Genomic DNA, 25,044 nt, shown 5'->3' on the forward strand with positions numbered 1-25,044 from the left:
AGAAGGTCGCTCTCTGAAAACTGACATTGGGCATCATTGCTGAGGACAATTTCCACACAGCTCACTGAATGTATAGAGTCCAAGTTGATGTGGTCTTGGAGCCTTTATGCCAAAGTTCTAGTTTCATTAGCCTAAGGAAATACTCGAAGAGAGAACCTGGACACCAACCCAGACACAAACCCTCCACCTACAAGCTCTCCTGCCAGAAAGAAGAGCTGAGACAGTGGCGGCATAGAACTGGTGGGAATGACCAACCATTTGGCTTGAGGCCCATGCCAGAAGAGAGAGCCATGCCTTACACTGCCTACATGGCCAGGAATCAAGAGACTGGATGACCTTGAGACCCAGGGAAGAACAACTAGCAAAATAATAATAATAATAATAATAATAATAATAATAATAATAATAATTCCTAATGATATTCTGTTATACTCATATATGGGTGCCTTGTGTGTTTATAATCACAGTCTTCTCCCAGGAGCCGATGTGAGCCAATGAAAAGACCCACAGCCAGACATGTGGAGAGAAAGATTCAAAATTGGAGGTCTCCTTTGGGTCCCTCCCCTTATAGAACAGGAAACACGTGGAAAAGGGGAATGAAAGAATGTTGGCATCAGAGCAGATGGAGGACACAAGGAGAATATGACCCACTGAATCAACTAAGCAGGGCTCACATGGTCTCACAGAGACTGACAAAGCATAGGCTTTCTTGGGTCTGCACCAAGTCCTCTGTGTGCATGTTACGACTGTCACCTTGATGTTTCTGTGGGACTCCTAACAGACATAGCAGATATATCTCTGATTTTTTTTGCCTGCCTTTGGCACTCTTTTCCTCCTACTGGGTTTCTTTTTCCAGACTCAATATGAGGGCTTTTGCCTTTATTGTACCTTGTTTTGTCCTATTTGGGTGTTATCTCTTGGAGGCCAGTTGTTCTTCTAAAGAGGGAACAAGGGGGAGCTGGCTCTGTGGGAAAGGGGAGGTGGGGGAGCTGGAAGGAATGAAGGGAGGGGAAGCCTTGGTTGGGATGTATTGTAGGAGTGAAGAATCTATTTTCAATAAAAAATATTTTGTATTCTATTAGATTCAGGAGAAAAGTAATTTATAATATTTTGGGATTGTTTTCAAGATTGTATACATCTAACAGAACTCAACAATCATGCAATTTTAGTGAGTGATTTTGTTCTTAAATTCATTTTCCAGTACAGCAGTGGCCATTTGTTCTATTAACCTAGCAAGTGCTCTACATGAGACAATGCTGTCTAAAATTTATTAGTTTTCTTGAGCTAATATCTCTTTTCTCTCTCCCATCGTAGCCCCTTGCTGTTCAAAATAAATCTCTAAACAATCTCTATTACAGGACTTGGAAAATAATTAAAAAATCCTTCTGTATTATGAGTCTGTCTCTCACACACTACATCATCTATTTTAGGATGCGTTATTTTTGCTAGAGCTAACTCTGTAAACTTGTACGTTCACACTGGTAAGACAATTGTATTTTCTTCCTCTGATTGCTGGTTCAATTGTAAAGACACATTTGCTGTGAAGAAAGCATGCATTTCTAATTTGTCCTGCATAAAGAGCTGGAGAAGTAGCTGAAGTTGCATGGTCATTTCACAATCTTGGCTTGTGTGCAGAGAAAAACCGTTGGTGAAGAATAGTTTATAACGCCAATCAGTTACCTGAGTCTGTATAGTTATGGTCATTATGTGCAGTGAACTGTATCCAGTTGGCAGAAGTTAATCTAGAGGGAAAAAGTCTCAATATCAACAAAATGTGTTTCTGGTTAGATAATAAAATGTTGGTGGAGCTGATCATCTGGCACTCTTCCCATCCTGAGTCTGTCTCACACCTGCTTCATCTATTTGCTTTATGTGGTCTCTGGCTTACACACTGTCATATTTAGCAAAAGCAAATGGCTTCAGCTACCTTTTTGCCAATGCTGATTCCTTGATTTTGTTCACAAAATTCTGGTGAAAAATGCCAGAACTTTTCACATAATGCAGAATACTTTTCAAGACATGCACTGAAATTAGGAACTTGCCAATTTTTCAACACAAGTGCCTCTCTGAAGATATTTATAGCTATTTTATATGTTGTAGCCTAAACAAGATTCAATGAATTGAGATATTAAAATTCAGCAAGCCTGAGAAAACAAAGGAATCCAGATTATAAAGATAAGAGATGCAAGAGATGGGTCTCTTGTGGTTCATTATATCCAAATATGTAAAACAAAAAGTTTAAAATTCATGAAATAGATACTAGTATTTCTTAAATACAATAATTTATTTAAAGTAAGCATATACAAATCCAAAGTCATTAGTAGTTCATTGATAGATGTCATAATAACAGTTTACAATGTCTTATCATTTTTCATAAATTGAATGATGTGAATGGGCTCTAGAACATTCTAAATATAATGTTGGATATTAAGACAATTTCTGATGTGTCTCTGGGTTTCAATTTGTTCTTTATTTTAATGTAATAATTAGTCATTTTCTTTAAAAAAAAATTAAGAGAAAAGCATTCAAGTGAAAACCTTATTTATAAAAGGGAAAAAAAGGAAACAGTTGATACTCCATCACTTATTTATTTTATGTTTGCCATACTCATGTTCGTAGAACTTTGACTTGCCTGCATTAAAGATCCCCTGTACTATACTAGAATTCTGTGTTGAAATAGAAATAAAGTATGTATAAAACATGATGTGCGACTTTAGGTGTCCCAGGCTCACTTAAGTCATGACATTTTAATGGGTGATTTTATAATGAAAAGCTCAGTGCTTTCAAAATAGACTCTTAAAGGTGAAGAGTTACTGATGGATAATTCAGTATCATACACTGATATAGTTATTTGGGACACATTTCAAAATGAGAAGAAAAGAAGTACTACATACATGATATAAACTATATCATGAACAAAAATATGAATATTCAGGATGGCAACACAAAATGTGCAAAAAGTTCATTACTTGGTGTCATTAGGGTTTTGTCTTTAGAGAAAACTGTGTGTTCTTATCTGTGTAGCACATTTGGAGCACTAGGAGTCCTTGAGCCTAGTTTTTATATCCTTGCATTTCCATGCTGTATATCTAACCTAGGTCCTTTGGCCCTGCCAGGCAAGTGATTTACCGTTGAACTGTCTGAATTTCAAAATATTCAATGATATTATCACCATAGTACATCTAATTAATGAGAAACCCACAACTCAGTTTCTCTCTCTCTCTCTCTCTCTCTCTCTCTCTCTCTCTCTCTCTCTCTCTCTCTCTCATTGAAGGGATTGAAGAAACAATATGAAAATATTAGAAGAATATTCTCTTTAGAAGAACAACAATATGAAAATAATCCTAATTATGTATCAATATAGAAAATACACACACACACACAGAGAGAGAGAGAGAGAGAGAGAGAGAGAGAGAGAGAGAGAGAGAGAGAGAGAGAGAGAGAGACTATACTCTAATGAGGCAATTCCACAGAGTATGCCTGATAATCAAAGGGATTTATTTTGGGTTAACTCACAACAAGCATAAGGGAGTTGGTCCTGGTATCCAGGAGGGGTGGGGCACAGTCCAATATGGTTCTCTGAAGAGCTCTGCCTTGATCTTCAGCACCAGCATCCAGCATTCAAACCATGAAGTAGCCAAGAGAGCAAGCAAATCTTAAGGGGTCTCCCCTCAGCCAGCCATGCCCCTTGGGGGGCAGGTGCCTAACAGTTACCTGCTGCCTACTAGGGGCAGTGCTTAAGGAGTAAAACCCAAACAACCACCCCTATATCTTCTCCTTTTGTCTAAGGAAGAAAGTTCTAACCTAACACAAAACTATATACAATAAGGATAATTATCAAGTAGAAATAAAGGGTAATGACATAAACAAATGGAACTACAACCAACAAGCAGCATTAAACAATAGACACATACTATAATCCAGAGAAGTCTGGTTTATACCATTACATAAGCAAATGGCCTGTTACAGAGATCATTCTAAAAGGTGTCCTATTCTGAAGAACCTGAATCTTATACCTAATATGTTCCAGCTAAGATATGAGAAGATTGTAACTATTAGACTTCAATCCCTTCAATGACGTGAGAAGGAATATAATGATATCTGAGAAATGGAAGACGGATGCAAACAACTTTCTAGAGTCTTGCAAGAGTAGACAGAGACTGCTGGCAGCCTGGACAGTCACCTAAAGTTTTGTAGCATCATTGGTGCACTTAAATTGGCTACAGACCTAGAGTATCTGACAGACCATTTTCAGAAGCAGGAATTTTTAAAGACCATCTTACCCTGTATTGGCAGAGTTCAGTAGTTGCATTTCCTTGTATCCCACTCATCCAGAAGAGACAGCATTCATACTGTCAGCAGTCAAGGCAAGGGCAGTTCTTTGTCCAGTAGGCCATTTTGTGACAAGAAGACAAACTTCCAAATGGAAATGTCTTAGAAGCCTAACATTCTCTCAGGATCAAATTAGCACTGCCAAGAGCAATCATGTCTCACTTCAACAGAATTCTGTTATTTAAATGCCATGTTTTCTAGGTCTATGAAGTGTTTGAAGACTATCCATCTACATATATATCTATAAATTTGGACAACCTAACTAACATAACTATAGAGATGACTAGCATAGGTCACTATAAATCTGTAAGTCTTATCTACCTAAATAACCTAAGGAATAAGGCTTAATGTAAACAAGGTAAACAGTCTGTAAACAAATGTATGGTAGAAGGACAATGACCCAAAATTGTAACAATACACAAAATAGCTTAAGCAGATGTAGGAATGTATATTGCAATATGCAATATGAAAATAATCCTAATTATGTATCAATATACAAAATATCCTAAACAGAGGTAGAACAGTATGACAAATACAATTTTACATTTGTATCAATATACAAATATTTCAAATAAGAGTAGAAATACATGTATATTACAACAAATATAGTTCTGTGTTTGTATCAATATAGAAATTATCTTAAATAAGAATATAAAAATAGTTTATAATTTTATCAATATACCAGATTCCATAACAGTGCAATTTATCTAAGGCTGATGTTTTACTAAATTTGTTTACTAGTATATATAATAATCTACTTAATATCCTATACCTATCAATTCCCTTTTTCTTTTCTTAAGGAGAATACCAAGTCCAATATTTTCTTCCACCCCAACTCCATGACCCTTATCCATAACCCTGAGAAACATGAATCCTTTGGGGGAAAAGGTGTCATTTTCTTAGAATTGCTTCCTGCTGTTTAGGGGGCAGCAGTATTTCTGTGGGGTTCTGTAAGCAACCTCAGATTGTTAGGCCTCAGTTGGACTAACTGTAGATTCTGCAACCAGTCTCAGAGTAATGGGTAAGGTTGTGTGAGATTCTGGCTAGAAGTGTAGTATGAAGGACCATCTCATCATAGAACTATCTTGGAGAGTTTTCAGTACAAGGTTGATTATTGAGTAATGTTTATGAATACCATGGCATCATTCTGGACTGGGTAGAGTCATTGTTATGGAGCTTCATATCCCTTCTGGAGACTTCAGAGATGGCTATTGAAAAAGACTTATTTTTTTACTGTGCAAAACTTGAACATTTTCAATATCAAGATGGAAAGTTTTGGATTTATACTGCATAGAGAAGGAATTCTTCAAAGGCAAGGAAAAGCATAGAAAGACATAGAGTCTAGATGACAATGGTCTCTAAATTATTGGTTTTCTTCTGTCTGACACTAATTGACTCTTCTGATATGAGACAGAATGTCCTAACTTTTCTTTTGATAATATGCTCCGGTTAAGAGAAGGAGAGAGACAAATTCCAACTCCAAAGTCAACTTGATTTATAATTGAATTGTTACCACAAGTATTCTAGAGTTAAAGAGATATTTATGTTAGGCAGTGAGATATTACCCTATAGAGTATATTGGTACCAATAGATTCTTTCCTTCTGTTGCATGCTTCTGGGTATCCAAGTCCTTATGATTTCTGGAAGATATGTGTTTCTCTTATCCTGTAAAGACAGAAACAGAACCCTGCCCCAAACCTTGTTTGTTAAATTTTTGTTACAATTTGCAGAGATGTCACATCAGTGGATGAGCTTTTACTTCTCCTCAATAAGGGGTTTCTCCTGTTCTAATCGAATTTTTATTAATTTTGTTGGTATCTATAGCTTTTCTTCTCCTGCAGACACAAAAGTAAAACCCTTTCCCCAACATAGGACATATCCTGGTTTCTATTCTAAGGTCAACACATCTTTGAAATAAACCAGTTGGTTTAATTCAGAAGTTTTGCTTTGTTTTGTTTTTGTTTTTCTGTTGTTAAATGTCTCTCCTCAGCTGTTATTCCTTTCTCATTGGCACTGAGAAAATTCAATGCTAATGAATCATTATGCAATCTATTTCTAGGAGTCATTGTTACCTGTTATTGTTTATTTAGCACATCCTTTAAAGTTTGATTGGATCTTTCTATGACTGCTTGGCCTATAGGATTGTGTGGTGTATCTGTAACATGCTTTATATTGCAATAAACAAAACAAAAACAAAACAAAACAAAACAAAAAAACTGTCTCATTTTATTTGAGACATATGCTGGGGCATTGTCAGTCTTAGTTTTTTACAGGTATTCCCACAATAGCCATAACTTCTAATAGGTGTATAATCACAGATTCATCTTTTTCAGAATAAATAAGAGTTGCCCACTGAAATCCTGAATAGGTGTCAATGGTATGTTGTACACACTTTAATCTTCCAAATTCTGTGAAATAAAACACATCCATCTGCTAAATTTCATTTATTTGTATAACTTTTTGATCGCTTCCTGTGGGTAATGGAGCATGGGTATAAGGAAGAAGTAGGACATTTTCTTATAATTTCTTTGGCTTATTGCCAAGTGAGGAAAAAAAAAAACCTCTTCAAACTCTTGCCATTTACATGGTGTTTCTTATGAATTTCTGAGGCTTCTAGCTTATTAACTGTTAGTAACAGATTAATCTCATTATTACCTTGTGCTAGAGGTCCTGGCTGACCCATATGGAATCTGACATGTGATATATATTTATTTCTGATGGCTTCATGTAATTGTATGAATAGTGAAGTTAATTCTTGTTATCAGGAATACATTCAGCAGTTTTAATATATAAAATAACTCTCTCTGCATATTGAGAGTCAGTGACTATATTGAGGGGTTCTGTAAAGTCCATCAGTACCATAAGAATGGCATAGAGTTCTGCTTTTTGTACAGAGTTGTATGGACTTTGAACCACTTTACTTAAGTCTCCTAATTTGAATCTTGCTTTCCCTGATTTATTTGCATCAGTATAGAATGTGGGAACTCCAGAAATTGGCTTTTGTTATACAATGTGTAGAAGGACCCATTCAGTCTTCTTTATGAATTCTACTATCATTCTTTTGGGATAGCAGTTGTTAATCTCTCCCAAAAATTTACTGTAGACTTTTTGCCAATATTCATTATCTTTCCATTGTGAGGAAATTTCCTCATTAGCTAAAGGTCTACAATTTCTGTGGGTCCATTCCTTTCAGCTGATGAAGTCTTAATTTTCCTTTTAGAATGAAATAAGAGATCTTTTCTACATAAGTCTTTAATTTCTTATTTTGTTTACATGGTAGAAATATCCATTCAAATATAATATCTTCCCTCTGCATCAAAATCCCTGTGGGGGAGTATCTGAAGGGGAGTATGACCAGAATGTATTTAAGTCCAGGATTCATATGATCCACATGAGCTTCTCATATTTTCATTTCTACTAGAGCCAATTTCTTCTCAGCTTTGACTGACAATTCTCTTGGACTGTTTAAGTCCTTGTCCCCTTTTAGTGTATTAGCCAAATTTACTAGTCCATCTTTAAGTATTCCAATGATAGCCTCAAAGTTGGAAATGCTTCCTAACAATTTTTGAAAATCATTAAGAGTCTGCAATCAATTTCTTCTGTGTTGTTCCTTTTGGGGCCTAATTTTTTGAAGCTCCATCTTTTCCCTAAGTAATTAATAGAATCTCTTTTTTGTATATTTTCAGGAGCAATTTGTAGTCCCCAGTGAGGCAAAACTTTCTTTATTTCTTCAAACATGCTTTCTAAGGTACCTAACTTTGGATCACCTAATAAGATACTATCCATATAATGATAAATTATGGATTGTGGAAATTTCACATGAATTATCTCCAATGTTTTTTGCAAAAAATATTGGCATAGAGTAGGGCTATTTAACATTCACTGTGGGAGGACCTTCCATTGATACCTCTTGACTGGCTGGGGATTTTTATAATTAGATACTGTGAAGGCAAATTTTTCTCTATCATTTTCTTGTAAAGATATGGTAAAGAAACAGTCCTTTAAGCCAATAACTATTATATGCCATTCTTTGGGTAGCAGAGAGGGCAGGAGCATCCCATTCTGTAGGGAGCCCATAGGCTGAATTACTTTATTAATAGCTCTCAGCTGTCAGCATTCTCCAATTACTGGATGTTTTTCTAATACAAATACAGGAGAATTCCAAGGGCTAGTAGATTCTTCAATGTGTTGAGCATTGAACTGTTCTTGAACCAGAGATAGATAATGAGGCCATTCCATGGAGTCTGTCTGATAATCAAAGGGATTTATTTTGGGTTAACTCACAACAAGCATTGGTTGTGGGATTCAGGAGGGGTGAGGCATGGTCCAACGTCTTTCTCTAGAGAACTCTGCCTTGATCCTCAGCACCATCATCCAGCATCCAAGACCATGAGGTAGCTAAGAAAGCAAGCATGTACACATCCCAGTTCTTAAGGGGTTCCCCTTCAGCCACACACCCCAGCCACCCCCCCACAAATCCTCAAAACTTTTAACAATACATCAATAATTTCGTGTCAGCATCCAATAGTATATTTTTAGTTGTCTAGACATCATATTTTAATTTGTTTATAGATTGAACATATATGAAAAACATGCAGTATTTATCTTTCTGAGTTTGGCTTATATTTCACTTAACATTATGGTTGCCATTCTCATTCATATCCCTGGAAACATCATGATCTTTTTCATGGCCAAATGTATGTGCATTACATTTTCTTCATCCAGTCATTATTTAGAAAATGTCAAAGCAGGTCATGAGTAGCACTACTGGAAACATAGTCATGTTTGTATTGCATGCTGTCTTTGACTTCATTCCATATAAAGTTGGAAGCACTGTGTAAATTTCTTCCCAATTCTTTTATTTTTTTAGCTTTTATTTTAGAGTAGATTTTCAAATAGATTTTCATAGTAGCTTGACCATTCATATTCCCACCAACAGTATATAAATTTCCTTTTGTCTGTTCAGTCTTGTATTGGCTCTGATTTTCTTGATGATAGCTATTTTGACTGGGATTATAAAATCTCAAGATAGATTCAATATGCATTTCCTTGATGTTTAAAAAATAGGGAAAATTTCTTATATCTTACTGACCATTTGCAATTTACCTTTTAAAAAAGTTGTCTAATAATTTGTTTCCTCTATTTTAGGTTTTTGTTACCACTGTCTAAAATCATATTGCTATATCTACCTGCATTTATTTAGGGATCTTTTATTTTTCAGTTCCTGTTATTTGGTTGGCTATTTGTCAGAACATATTTTGTTATTATTTTCTCTATAACATGATTTGAATTCTGGTATTATATTGTGAACATTTTTTTTCTCTCCTATGGATTATGTTGTTTATTTTTAACATTGATTTAACTATTATTATTATTATTATATATTTATATTATATATATATATATATTTCATACATGAGCATATTTCTACTCCATAATCTCCTCTCCCAACCCCTACTGTTCTCCCCATATCTTCCTCTCTATTTCATGACTTCATTTTTAATTAATTTCTTTTATTTGTATTGTCTATTCTTTATAGTTTGTACTATCATTTGAAATTTAAATTTGTAAAAAATGACATTAGAATTTAGTTAGCATTGCATGAAATACAAATCACCTTAACCAATATGATTATTTCTATAATGTTAATTCTATTGATGTATAAACATCAAATTTCTTTCATTTTTTCCAGTGATTTCTTCAATTTTACAGTCATTCAGAGCCCATGATCCCTGTTTTACATTATAACTGTTTTTTCTTACTCTGAAAGTGAATGTCTTCTTCCTAAGCAAATTCCCTTTGATTTATGGAAAGCTACTGATTTTTGTATCTTTATTTGGTATTTGTGTGTGTGTGTGTGTGTGTGTGTGTGTGTGTGTGTGTGTGTGTGTAGAAATTTATTAATTCCAAGGATTTTCTGGTTGATTTTCAAGCATCTTTTAAATATAGAATTGTATCTTCTCTAACAATAACAGTTTGACTTCCTCGACTATATTCCCTGTCATCTTCTTTCATTATTTGGTCTAGATGAAATGTCAAATGCCATTATAAAAAAAAAAGATGAGTTTGAGTGGATACACTTTTCCTAGTCCTGATTTTAGGGGAAATGATTTCATGTTTTTCCTCAGTCTGTAATGTTGACTAGATGTTTGCTATATATAACCTTTATTATACTAAATTATGATTCCCTATTCCTACTTTCTTTGGCGGTTTTATTATGAATTTTTATTATGAATTTTAATAATGAATGTATATATATATATATATATATATATATATATATATATATATAATTTCAGAAAATTTAAAAAAATGAGGTCCCATAGAGCTTTTCAATTAAATTAATTTTAAATTATTTATCAGATGTATACAGTATATCCTGATTAGTCTCTTCCCACACCCTGATATTCTTCTTCCCCACAAACTCTCTCTAATGTTCATGTTTACTTATTTTGTTTGTGACCTACTGAAATTAGTCATTGCTGTTTCTGTGATCATGGTTTGGAGCTATAGGTTGGTCTGAATAACAGGTATACAATTTGACACACTTGCATTGTCTATCAATAGCCAATATGTCCAGAGGGAAAGGATATGTTACCATGAGCCCTTTCCCCTTTGAATTATCATAGGTTTATGAAACTCATTTCATATATCTGTAGTTGTTGTTAGTTAACAATTACAAAAGTTATTGAGTCTTGAGAATGAGATCTTTTATTCTTTCACCCATATTTTCTATCTCTTAAATACTCCCTGTCCCCATCCTTCACAATGTTCTCTAAGCCCTCAAGGTGGTATGTAAGTGGTTTCTTTTGAACTTGGCCCACAACCATTGTTTATAAAATATTGAATTCTATCAAAAGCTTTTTATGTATCCATTGACATTGTTATGGAATTTTTGTCCTTCAAATGGGAGGTTGTTATACTGGCACATACCAAATATTTTGGGAGAGTAGATGATCAGATTCTCTTTTTTTCAAAGGTTTATCAAACACATAGGCAAATGAGAACTAAAATAATATACCTGTAGTAGTATAAAGAAATTAAATTAGATGGATTGGTCTGAAATGATACAGTAAATTGTAGAGGATAAGAACTGTAGTTTATAATCTCTCTATTTACCTAAGCCTGCAACAACTTCTATGTATGTTTTTTGACTCTTTTCTGAATATACCGTTCTAATTTTATACCTAGTTTTAGTGTTCTGGTATTTCCTTTCTTTAAAAAAAAAAAAAAAAAAACTTAATTGAATTTTTTAATCTGTTTGTACATGTTTCTTCTGTGGTTTTGTTTGACTTTTTACAACGTCTCTTGTATTGATAATGAAAGCATCGACTTATATACTTAATTGTAGATGTAACCAACCATCTTATTAAATAAGAAACACAGAACCAATGTAAAGAAGAAAGCCAAGAGGTCAGAGCTCAGAGCTAAAACCTTACCCTTCCTCCTGCAGTGGTCCTACCTCTCCAAAAGAGAGCTACTTCCTGTGTGTTTGTCTTTAAATAGTCTTTCTGTTCTGCCTTCTCATTGGTTGAAAACCCAAACACATGACTGCCTCGTCACTGCCTGTAAGTACAGCCCTCCAGGTCTTAAAGGCATATGTCTCCAATGCTGGCTGTATCCTTGAACACACAGAGTTCTACCTAGCTCTGTCTACCAAGTGCTGGGATTAAAGGCGTGCGCCACCACCACCATGCTCTTGCTTTGGCTCTAATAGCTCTGACCCCCGGGCAACTTTATTTATTAACATACAATTAAAATCACATTTCAGCACAAATAAAATACCACCATACTTAATCTTTGTCTTTATATGTTGAGTGATTACCTTGACCAGCTATGCTTTAAGTTAAACTATATAATCTTAATTTTCCACACTATCCTTGGACAGGATAGTGGCAGCTTGATCAGCAGCAGTATCTACCTTGTTCTGTATTCATGAGTCTGTATTTCCATTGCACTCCTTAATAAATTATTAAATAGAAAAAAGTAGTATTTTTAATGAAAAAGAAGAAAGCAAGCTGAGCTCCAGCATTCAATTGCTTTTATTTGAGTGTCTATGCAGTGTAGCCCTATGATACTGCCAACGTGCCTTCTACATCATGGTGAACCACATCCTGAATCCGTTAGCCATAATTGGTACTCAAGTCCTTTTAAAAATAATTGATTTTATTCCAAATGGAGAAGAAAAACACAGAGTCAAAGAAGTTAAGCTACAATTTAAATTTAATACTTTCTTTATAAGCTAGGCTCATTTAATTTTGCATTTATGTGAGAACAACATACATTTGATATTTCTATTATATTCAAAAGAAAATTTCATGCCAAATCCAACCTATACTTTGGAGACTGAACAGATCTGTCCTTTCACCAGGCAGAAAAAGCTATAGTCTAACATCCAAGAGGGATATACATTTAGCAAAACATAAAAATCTCTCTATATATGTGTGTTCAATAATATATTATATTACCACAATTAACTAGGACTCAATTTTTTTCCAGTGTAAGACAGGACCAGAAACACATTTTACACAACCTGTTTAATCTCTTAAGACTAGAAAATAAAATGAACCCAAAACATCTTAAATGTGGCTCCCTGTGTGATTTGAATAGGATGACTTGTGAGTCCTGGTGCTGTCAATATGAGTAAGCAGAATTGTTTGGAGTAGGAAATGAGAACAGAGATGTGAATATTGCCTAGAGTTAGATATGTTACTAGAGAATGCTATTGTCTGTTACTAAAGATTTCTGATTTCAGAAAATGACATTAGAAGAAATGTCCCTTATTAAAACAATACACATTTTAAAACACAATATTGTGCTGTATATATATATATGTATATATATATATATATATATTATAAAACAATTACTGTGGTAAAGCTAATTGCTATATCCTCCAGTTGACATAACTATCTTATGCTAGCCTGCTGAGAATATTTAAGTCTTTCTTCTTTATCAGGCAGGCAGAAATACATACCACTATGGACATACATCAAATGTTCATTTCCCACTTTTATTGAAAAATGGATTATTTTCTTATAAAATACACCCTGATTACAGGTTTACTTGCTTCTACTCCTCCCAGTTCCTCCTCACCTCCCCTTCCCTCCAGATCCACTCATTTTCTGTCTCTCATTAAAGAAAAAGCTTCTAAGAGATAACAACTGAACATGACAAAATAAAATACAATGATATAAAACTAAAAGCATCACATCAAATATTGGACAAAGCGAAATAACAGAAGGAAAAGAGCTGAAGGTAAAAAAAAAAATCAGAGACCCATTCACTCCTTCACACACTCAGAATTTCCATGAAAATACTAAACTGAGAGCTGTAACACACATGCAGAAGACCTGGTGGAGACCTGTATAGACCCTCCACTTGCTGCTTCAGTCTCTCTAAGTTCACATGACCTTTGCCCAGTTGATTTTGATGGCTTTGTGCTCCCAGTGTCTTCCACCCCAGCTGGCTCTTCAACTATTTCTGCCTCCTCTTTTATGGGGTTCACTGAGCTCTAAAGTAGGAGATTTGACAGAGATATGCCATTTGGAGCTGCATGCTACAAGGTGTCTCTCCCTCACTCTCTCTGCAAAATGTCTGTTTATTGGTCTCTGCATTATAACCATCGTCTCCAAGAGGAAGTTTCTCTAACAATGGCTGAATGAGGCACAGATGTATATGAGGTTAGCAGGAAATCATTAGGAGTCATTTTATTTTTTTACTAATTAAATTTATTCATTTATTTACATCCTGACAGCAGAAGCCTCTCCCAAAACTTTTCTCATTCCTTTCTCCCACCTTCTGTCTGACCCCACCCCCAATACATTCCTTCTCTGTTTCTGTTCAGAAAGGGTCAGGCCTCCCATGAATGTCAACAAAGCATGGTATATCAAGTTGAGGTAGGACTAAGTTCCTAGCCTTGTATTAAGGCTGGGGCAAGGCGACCCAGTATGAGGAATAGGTTCCCAAAAGCTTGCCAAAGCATCAGCGACAAGTCCCACTCTGACTACTAGGAATCCCACAAGTAGACCAAGCTACACAACTGTTATATACATATGTAGAAGTCCTAGATCAGTCCCGTGCAGCCTCTTAGCTGTTGGTCTAGTTTCTGTGAACTCCTGTGAGACTAGGTTAATTGTCTCTGCGGGTTCCCCTGTGATGACCTTGATCTCCCTGGCTCATACAATCCATCCTCCTGCTCTTCAACACAATTCCCAGAGATAACCCCAGTGCTTGGCCTTGGATCTCTGCATATGCTTCCAACAGTTACTAGACAAAGGCTCTGTGGTGACATCAACAATACAAATAATTCAACTAAAAATTGAGGTACAGATTCAATGGAAGAATCTCAAATGGCCAAAAGACACTTAAAATCTTTTTCAGCATCATTAGCCGTCAGGGAAATGCAAATCACAGTGACTTTTAGATTCCATTTTACCATTGTGAGAATGGCTAAGATCAAAAACACTAACGATAACTTATCTTTGAGAGGATGTGGAGCAGGAGGAGCATTCCTCCACTGCTGATAGGAGTAAAAAATTGCACAGCCGATTTGGAAATCAATATGGCAGTTTCTTAGAAAAGTGGCAACCGGGTGTCAGTGGCTCATGCCTTTAATCCCGGCATTCGGGAGGCAGAGCCAGGCAGATCTCTGTGAGTTCAAGGCCAGCCTGGTCTACAGAGAGGGATCCAGGAAAGGCACCAAAATTGCACAGAGAAACCGTGTCTCAAAAAAACAAAAAACAAAACAAAAAAAATGAGCTCTGTCCATTTAAGCCGGGCGGTGGTGCCACACACCTTTAACCCAGTACTTGGGAGGTAGAGCCAGGCAGATCTCTGTGAGTTAGAGGCCAGCCTGGGCTACCAAGTGAGTTCCAGGAAAGTTGCAAAGCTACACAGAGAAACCCTGTCTCAGAAAAGAGAGAGAGAGAGAGAGAGAGAGAGAGAGAGAGAGAGAGAGAGAGAGAGAGAGAGAGAGAGAGAAAGAAAGAAAGAAAGAAGAAAATTGGCAACCAATATACTTGAAGACACAGCTATACCAATCTTGGGCATATATTCAAAGAATACTCAATTATACCACAAAGACACTTGCTCAACTACGTTCATAGTAGCATTTTGTATTAGCCAGAACCTGTAAACAACCTAGATGTCCCTCAACTGAAAAATGGATAAAGAAATCATGGCACATTTTTTTAACCTGTAATATTTGGTTTTACCCTTGTTATCTGTAGTATCTCAGTTATCTAGTCTCTGGTTTGGGTCACCCAGGCAGTGTCAGGTATGGGTTCCATCTTGTAAAATGGGTCTTAAGTCAAATTAGACATTGGTTGGTTAATCCAACAAGTTTTGTGCCACCATTTTCCTAGTATTGGGCATGTTAGTTCTTTATATATTATTTCTTTTTCTTCTTGTAATAAATATTATTGCAATGGATATTTCCTGCATATGTCTGTTTAATAGAATAACTCATATTTTGTATACACATTTCAAACTGAGATTCCTGAATCACTTTTTTGAGACTTCTGAGGAATATCATCAGTGTTCTATTACAATAAATGCACCTACTTACACTCCTATGACCCATGACGTGAGTTTTCTCTTCTTTGTATACTCACCAATAATTGGTCTCTCCTTTTCTGTTCAATCAAATCTTTTAAAGATGTATAAAATGCTCTATCATTGAGATTTTGATTTTTATTTTCCTGATAAACTGATATAGATATGATAGGATGAAAGGGTAGATTAATGACCCTACTTTTAAAGAACAACAACTTGTTTAAAATGTTTTACATTGGTATAGATTTTAGTTTATTGATACAAGTTTAAACTTAATTTTGTTATACTGTATGTATATTTTTACTCTTTTTTGAGGTATTATGTTTATGTAACTCATTTAGATTGTAATGGATAATTAAGAAATACAGATTAATAGTCTTCTATGATAGTCAAACTTGTAGCATATTAGTTATGTTTTCTAGGTATACATAGATGTATTTCAGATAGATAGGTAATCTTCAAACACATCAAAGAACTACAGAATATGGCATTTAAATTTTTTAAAAAATTAGACTTTCTGGACAGTAAGACATGTCTGCTCCTGGCAGCACTGATTTACTTCAGAGGAGGATGGGCATCAAAGACACTCTATATGGAGTTTATCTTCACCTTGGCAAAAATACCCAGTTGGACAAGAAACTGTTCTTGCCTAGACTGCTTGATTAACTGGACATGCAGGACCCATAGGAAGGAGACCACTGAACTTTGCTTGGCAAAATGGTCCTTCAGGTTCCTGCTTTGCAGAGGAAACTGCCAGACATTCTACAGGACACAGAGAAAAGTGACTGAGAGGCTTGAGGGCTGTGGGCTAAAGACAGATGCCCCAACTTTACAGAGGAACTTTGGATGACTGTCCAGGCTGCCAGCTGTCTCTGTGTACTCTTACAAGACTCCCCAAAATTGCTTGCATCCTTTTCCCATTTCTCAGGTATTATTATATACTTCTGAGGTCTTTGATGTAGTTGAAGACTAGAGAGTTATAATTTCCTCAGTTATGATAAAAGATAACATATATATAAAACCTTAGACTCACAAATATAAGATAGATAGGATATTTTCTTTAATTTTGCCAAATAGACTAGATATTATAACTGTAATTCTTGATTGATAATTGTTTTGGTATGTGTAATTTTACTATGTAAAAGTTAAAACCTTCCTAAAAAAAAAAGAAAAGGGGAAGTACTGTGGGATGTTCTGTATGTCAAATGTGTTGCTCTGATTGACTAATAAATAAAACACTGATTGGCCAGTAACCAGGCAGGAAGTATAGGCAGGACTAACAGAGAGGAGAATTGAAAGAACAGGAAGGAGAGAGAGAGACACTGCCAGCCGCCACCATGACAAGAGAGATGTAACAGAAGGCCACTCATGTGGCAACTTATAAACTAATATACATGGGTTAATTTAAGATATAAGAACAGTTAGCAAGCAGACGACTAGGGCCATACAGTTTAAATAATATAAGCATCTGTGTGTTTATTTTATGAGTGGGCTTTCGAACTGCAGGGACTTGGTGGGACCTGGAGAGAAACTCTCCAGCTACAGTGAATAACCATAATAAACACAGTTTCACATACCTGTGGGTCATGTACACACATACACACACACACACACACACACACACACACACACACACACACACACAGAGAGAGAGAGAGAGAGAGAGCGAGCAATAATAAACAAAAGTAATGCAGTAAATAAAAGTCATATGTCATTTTAAGTAAAAAAAAAGAACAGACTCAAGTGTGTGTGTGTGTGTGTGTGTGTGTGTGTGTGTGTGTGTGTTTGTGTGTGTGTGCTGAGAGTTGTACAGTGTTCTCCAGGGAAAAGACAGCAATTAGTTATAATAGCAAATGTTCAGTCTTGAAAACATATCTACTAGTAACAACAATCAGACTGAGCAGGTTATATTTAGTAATGTTTATGTAAATCCATATATGTTTGCATTTAACAACAGTTGATGAGAAAAGAGGCCATGTACTTGAAAGCGAGCAAGTATATGAGAGAGTATGGATGGAAGAAAGAGAAGGGAGACATGATGTGTTGGTATTATAATTTCAAAAAGTGAACTTGAGAGGAATGTGCTTAGGTGTGGACTGTGTGTTAGTTCTAAAAAAGAGAACATAAACTTCATAACTAACACATAATTAAGGCCATTGGATAAAATGAACCCAAATTCAGATCCAACATGTGTTCTGTTTTCACAGTCACTCTCCATCCTTTCTTCCTGGATTTTTTGTTCCTTTGTATATGTATAGGCTTGGCGACAAGCTGCAAAATACAGAACTCAGGGAAATTATTTTTTTTTCTAAAATGATTGATCACACCTTTACTATTGCACTATTTCCCAAAGTCGACCTATCCTGCTGAATCATTTTCTTTAAAAATAGGTAGTGGGTCTATGAAAAAAATCTAACTCAATCTGACATTGGCTGTGGATATTTGTGTTTACTTCTTTCTTCTGGACCTCATTCCTGAAATGCATATGATATCAAACAAAGCCTCTATTGCTCACATCTGTGAAACTGTTATAATTACTTCATAGCTTGAATCTTTAGTCACATTTCATACAGTCATTAAAATGACTGATATAAATGAACTCAAATGCCCAAGAAGGAATTTTTACAGGTATGCTTCAGAAGGAACAAAAATGTATACTTGCCTTTTCCTATCTCAGAGAAAACAGTTTTTAGAAATTAAGTTTGCCTTTATGTGCTGCTTTCCTCGTTGCTTACTGTTTTTTATTAAGCAATCCAGTAGAAGTCGTCTCATTTATAAAGGTTATCTGACCATTAATGTAGAACATTTGACATGGGCCAAACGTGTTAATAACCATTATCACTGACACTGCATTTCCAGGAGCTGTAAAATACAGGACAGGGAGAAACTGATTAGTCACCATGACAGAATGGACATTTGATAATTACTTTTCTTTGCATACAATTAAAAAAATCAATTAGATGGATGCATAGAGATCAATGTTATTTAGTTTAGGAAAACAAAGAAGTAGAGTACAATTCTGCTGGTTATTGCCTCCTAAATTTCTTCAAGTGTGTAAGCATGGGAGAGGAAGCTAGAAAATCATGTAATAAAGGTCATCTCCTGCTGCACCAACTGCCTTTTGCTTCTTTTCAGATGCTCGATGCTATCAAACCCAATATACAATGGATAAAGTGCATTATTGGACCACTGTGATATTTTATAAATAAAATTTGAAAATTGCTTTTTGACAATAAACAAAAAAAGGGAATATTTCATTGTGCCCTTCTCTTTTCTCTTGCCTATGGTTTAATATTAAGTTTTCCCTAGTTTTGTGGTTGTTTGCAAAATGTCAAACCCAGCATTTGATATTATGTTTGAGACCTAAGAATGCCACACAGAAGGATATGAAGTGTGCTTGAAAGCACTTGCTGCAGACTAATTTGATAATTTTTTTTTAATGTTTGAGGAGCTCAATAGAATGCTTTACACTTTTATGGCAAAAATTTTTAAAATATCTTTCCTAAAAATTACATATATTTTTACTTTAAGGAGGAGGATTAAATAATAAGGAAAGGTACTTTTTTGGTGTTTAGCATTCTAGGCTTCTCATCAATGCTTTGAATCATTTTTGAGTTTGTACTTGGTGCTAATATTAGAATAACACAATATAATTAGTGAAGTGTGTGTGTGTGGGGGGGTGTCTGCATGTGTGTGTGAGTGATTTTGTGTGTGGGTGTGTTAGTGTGTGTGTGTGCGCGTGTGCATATGTATGTGTGTGCGTGTGCATATGAATGAGTGTGAGTGTTTGCATATGAATGAGTGTGTTTGTGTTTGTGAATGTGTGTGTATGTGTGAGTGTGTTTAGGGTGGAAAATTATTAATGGCAAAATCAACTTTGATCCTTAAGCATTTCAACATTATAATAACAATCAAGTTTAATTGGTAGATAGGGAACAGGGGCATGTTTTGACTTCTGATATTGTTTCAATTGTCTGTAGTAATCTTTCTTGTTTCTTTTTTTTAAAATCCTTGTTTTTATTTTAAAAATTCTCTTGTCAGTCATAATGCCATATGTCACTAATGCCAATACCTGGGAGGCAGAGGCAGGGAGATCTCTGACAGTTCAAGGTCAGCCTTGTCTCCATAGTGAGTCCCAGAACTACATAAAGAGTACTTGTCTTAAAACAACAGTAAATAATAATAATAATAATAATAATAATAATAATAATAATAAACATTCTCCTTGAGAACTACCCCCATAACTTCTAACCACCCAGGTTCATTTTGTACACTGTCTTGTTACAAAGGCCAACAGGGCTATGTGTTTTTGTTCTAAAACTTAGTACAAACTAACTGTTTGTCTTAGTGATTATTACACTGATGTCTGACTCTTCATAGATGAAGGTATCTTCTAAAAAGGAATGTGTCTATTTCTGTTTATTATTATCTTTTCATTGAAATTTTTTAAAAGGGAAGACTACTTCAATAATTCAATGGGGAAGTATAAACAGAGCAACATATGCCAATGCACAAGGAATAACACAACCTTCTGAACTACAGGAATACGCCAGTTGCAGTGGAAGCAGCACATGCACAGACAGATCCTTGGAGTCCTCAGATGTTGCTTTAATCATCTGAGTTCCCATCTACTTTCACAGAGACACTCTTTTAGGGCCACCCTTTTTGTCTCCTAAAATATTCATGGATTGCATAACTTCCTGCTTTCACTCACTTGTGTAAACACAGATATTTATTCCTTCATTTTGGTAACAGGCGTGGGGCTACTCCTAGAACACAAAAAGGCTTGAAATAATACTCACAGAATTTATATTATAGTATCGATAAAGAATATTAAAGAGAATAATGCCTCAAAAGGGTATACGTAATGATATTAATATATATAAGGTTTATAATTGAGTGTTTAAAATCTGAATAATAGCATAAACCCCATGAAAAGAGGGTGATAAGCACTCTGAAATAGGAATAGCATGCATTTAAACAAAATAGTTTATGTGGACTCATGTACTCCAGCAACTAAAACGTCAGTGACTTTAGAGGAAGAAGATAGAATATATCAAGAGGAGATGGAGGGAGTGGATAAAAGAAAATTCTCACCCACGTGTTGCCTTCCAATTCCAGTCATTTCTTACTTTATTTTACCCACCACCACCTGATCCCTCGTGTTGCCAGTCCCACCAGCCCCAGTATTGCTGGAAACTGCATGGAATCTATGAATGCAACCCTAGGAAAGAATCCTAGTAATGGGAGACATGGAGTCTATATCGCCTGTCTTCTGTAACTAGGCGAGGCCTCAAGTAGAGGGATTAGGACACCAGCCAAACCATAAAACCTTTGACATACAGTTTGTCCTGACTGCAGAGATTTCTGGGACGTGAGCCTAGAAAAACTGTCATCAAAGAGTCCAGAGAGAATTCATTCAGCAACTGGTGGGGTCATATGCAGAGTGTCAAATCTAAATATTAGGCAGAGCTCTGAGAGTCCTGTGATGGAGTAGAAATGGATTAGAGGAGCCAGAAGGGTATGGGACTCCAGGATAACACAGTCCACAGAATCATCTGAAAGAGACTTATGGGGGCTCATAGAGATTTGGGACCTTGCAGGAGTCTAACCTAGATCCTTTGTATATATGCTATGGCTGAGTAGTTTGGTGTTCTTGTGGAATTCCTAACAGTGTGAGTGGGGTGAGGGCTTGGGGGGGGGTTGTCTTTGATTTGTCTACTTGTATAACCCTTTTCCTCCTACTTATTTGCCTTGTCCAACCTTGATGTGATGGTATGTACCTGGTCTTATTGTAGCATGTCATGCCACATTTGGTTGATGTTCCCGGGAAACCTCCTGTTTTCTGAAGGGAGGTGGATGTGGGGGAGAAGAGAAGGAGTGGGGAGAGACGGGGGGGGGGGGAGGCAAGGGAGGGGAAATGGTGGTTGGTATGTAATATATGAGAGAAGAATAAAAACAAAAAAATACTATCATCTCAAAAAATAAAAGAAATAATTTTTTAAAAAGAAAAAAAGAAAATTTTCTGCTCTTTAAAAACAGAATGGACAGAAAAGTTGCATAGAGAACATACATTCAAACTTTCATACAAATTTAAAAATCAAGTGGAAAACATTGACATGTTTTAGAGAGGTGTTGGTTATGGATACATACTTAAAATTGTAAGACTATATTACTCGTTTTGTATGACACATAAATAATTACATTTGCAGAATAAGTATATTTTGAAGAAGGAAACAGGAAACAGATGTAACCATTAGGAAGCCAATGCCTAGTAATAAACATTTTTATTTGATATACCTCCCAGTGCTGTGGGATGGTCTGTATGTCAAATTGCTCTGATTGGTCAATAAATAAAACACTGATTGGCCAGTGGCCAGGCAGGAAGTAGGTGGGACAAGGAAAGAGGAGAATTCTGGGAAGCAGAAGGCTGAGGAGAGAGTCACTGCCAGCCACCGCCGCCATGACCAGCAGCATGTGAAGACGCCAGTAAGCCACCAGCCAAGTGGCAAGGTATAGATTTATGGAAATGGATTAATTTAAGCTATAAGAACAGTTAGCAAGAAGCCTGCCATGGCCATACAGTTTGTATACAATATAAGTCTCTGTGTTTACTTGGTTGGGTCTGAGCGGCTGTGGGACTGGCTGGTGACAAACATTTGTCCTGACTGTGGGCAAGGCAGAAAAACTCTAGCTACACCCCGGCTTAAGTTCAAAAGGTTTATGCCAATGAAGAAGATGTTATTAGGGAACATAAAAAAGAATGCCACAATTCTGATTTAACCTCATTGCAGACTTCAATATTACCCTTTAGTGAATACCCTTCCTGATGTCAAAGTCAGAGATCTAATTGTCAGACTGCTGAGATTTCCTTACATACCTGACACGCTTGTTTTAACACCAGATAGAAGAAGAAAAAACAAAACAAATAAAAAAAAAGAACCCAAATGATCAAAACCTCATTTGGAAATGATATTAATTTGAAGAGAGGTTTTATTTAGTTATGGCTTTCAAATTCTGCACTCTTTAATTAGAGTAGTTTGTAAGGAGTTTTAAATTAAAATCATTCAAAAAGAAGAAACTGATTCTACTCAGAAAACATGTTTTAGTTTTGCTCATAATGGACTCTGTGAGAAGGTGTTCTTTTGATAAAAAGAGTTGATAAGCAGATTTAAGCAATTTGTAGTTTTTTGTTTCACCACAGCTTAATTTCTTAAATTAAAGAAGTGAAACAAACCACCACCAACAACAACAAAATCCTGGACAATTTACACAAGAGCACTGAAGTGTACATTGTCACACCCACATTTTCCCAGATCCTCCAAAGGCGAAGGCAGGAGAACTGCAACAAGAAGTCAGCTTTGGCTACTTAGAGAGACTCCTTTGGTTCACAGACAAAGGGAGATCTATTGCTGATCCCTGTACTTGAGATTCAGGAATCTGGTATGCTGTAAAATCTATGCCTTTTTAACTTTCATCCTTAAGCGTATCATCTAAGTCCTCACAAGACAGTGTCTTGAGAACGTCTGTGCTAGAAGACCCTAAGAGCTTGTTTTACTAACTATAGTAATTTTAGAGTTAGAAGCAGTTTGCAATGTTCAATTTCGCCATCATCAGCAGTTCAGAATATCTACACAATTCACAGCCAGACTGAACATAAAGAATACTAAAGAAAAAGCAGAGGGCAGGAACTGAAAGAGTGTGTCATACTTCATTCTGACGGATTCTGACTGCAATTTGACAGACATACTTATCTATCTAGGTCTTTGAAAGGAGCACAGGTATTTATCTCCACAAAACTTCAATAACAGACACAGACCGTAACCTTTGTGAGATGCCCCTGGGGACAGAGAAATATAAGAGCACATTTCCTCATTGTTCATAAGGAAAGACATTATTTTGAAATATCACTGAGACTAATACTGATGTACAGTGGAGTTTCTAAAAGAAAAAAAACTCTCTGTATCTCTAATTTGTAAATGTAAGTGTTCAAACAACAAAATCACACTAGTACAAACAATGCTATATATAGTAATGAGGAGTACTTAAAATTAGTTTATAAATGGTAGCACATGAGATTTCATCTATCAAATTATTATTGTTATGAACAGATGTGAATAAGTGTATCATTATTTAATTTATCTCTTTTGAATACAATGATTTAGGGTTATTTTGCTTCATTTTATTGTTATATTTTTATCTTTCTCAATACTTAATGTAAAAGTTTTTTGTCATTGTAGATAAACTCAAAGGAAAATATTATATTTGGTTATTCTTTTTTGTCTCTTGTCAAAGTCAAAAGATTGCCATCCAGCTTCTTGATATAAAATTTCATTAAAACCATAGAAGGTATCTTCAATTGTGTCTTCCCTGAGTAACAGTGGTGACTAACAAATCTGTAGTTAACAAGGAGTTCTGATTAAGCTCTGTGCATCTCACACACACAAACAAAAGACAAGCATATGACTAGGGGAAAAAAAACTTGTAGGGAGGGAAGGATAAATTTGTAAGAGGACAAAAAAAGAGGTAGGGTGAGAGTAATCTGTATTTGAAATTGTTAAAGAGCAAAATTAATAAAAGATAAAATTTGAAGCTTTGAATTCCTTGGTTCTTATTGTTATTTTTAATATATTTATGTTTCCACATTATGTCCTTGGCTCAAATGTCCTCTGTTTGCCGGGACAAGTTTAAATAATAGTCTTTGTTAGGGAAGCAGTTATCAAGGTAGCAATTAGTCTAGAGGGATAGACACTAATTAAGTGATCATCAAAAGTGCTTATTGAAGAGTACTGCCTTACAATGGATAATAAGTAGAAAGAAATGTGAGGAACTTGTCAACAGGATTTAAAAATGGAAGAGAAAGGATGAATAGATACTGTCAAGACAAAAGAAAACCAAATGACTGGTGGGAAAAAAGTAACAAGAATATAATGAAACCATTTAATGAGCCAGGACAACAATGCTTTTGTTACTCCGCAAGTATAAAACCTGCAACTTGAATGTTCTTATACTTTGCTATTCATCACTTTTCCCTTGGTCCATTGTAATATCTTTTATTTTATCTATACAAACACTGGTCTATGAGTATAACAGCTTTCAGCAAATTCTTCAAGACCCAAGAGTAGTTTGTCAATCTTAAAATCAATTCAAGGAAGC

The sequence above is a fragment of the Peromyscus leucopus genome, chromosome 6 (assembly GCF_004664715.2).
Source record: "Peromyscus leucopus breed LL Stock chromosome 6, UCI_PerLeu_2.1, whole genome shotgun sequence".
In the NCBI taxonomy this organism is placed as follows: domain Eukaryota; kingdom Metazoa; phylum Chordata; class Mammalia; order Rodentia; family Cricetidae; genus Peromyscus; species Peromyscus leucopus.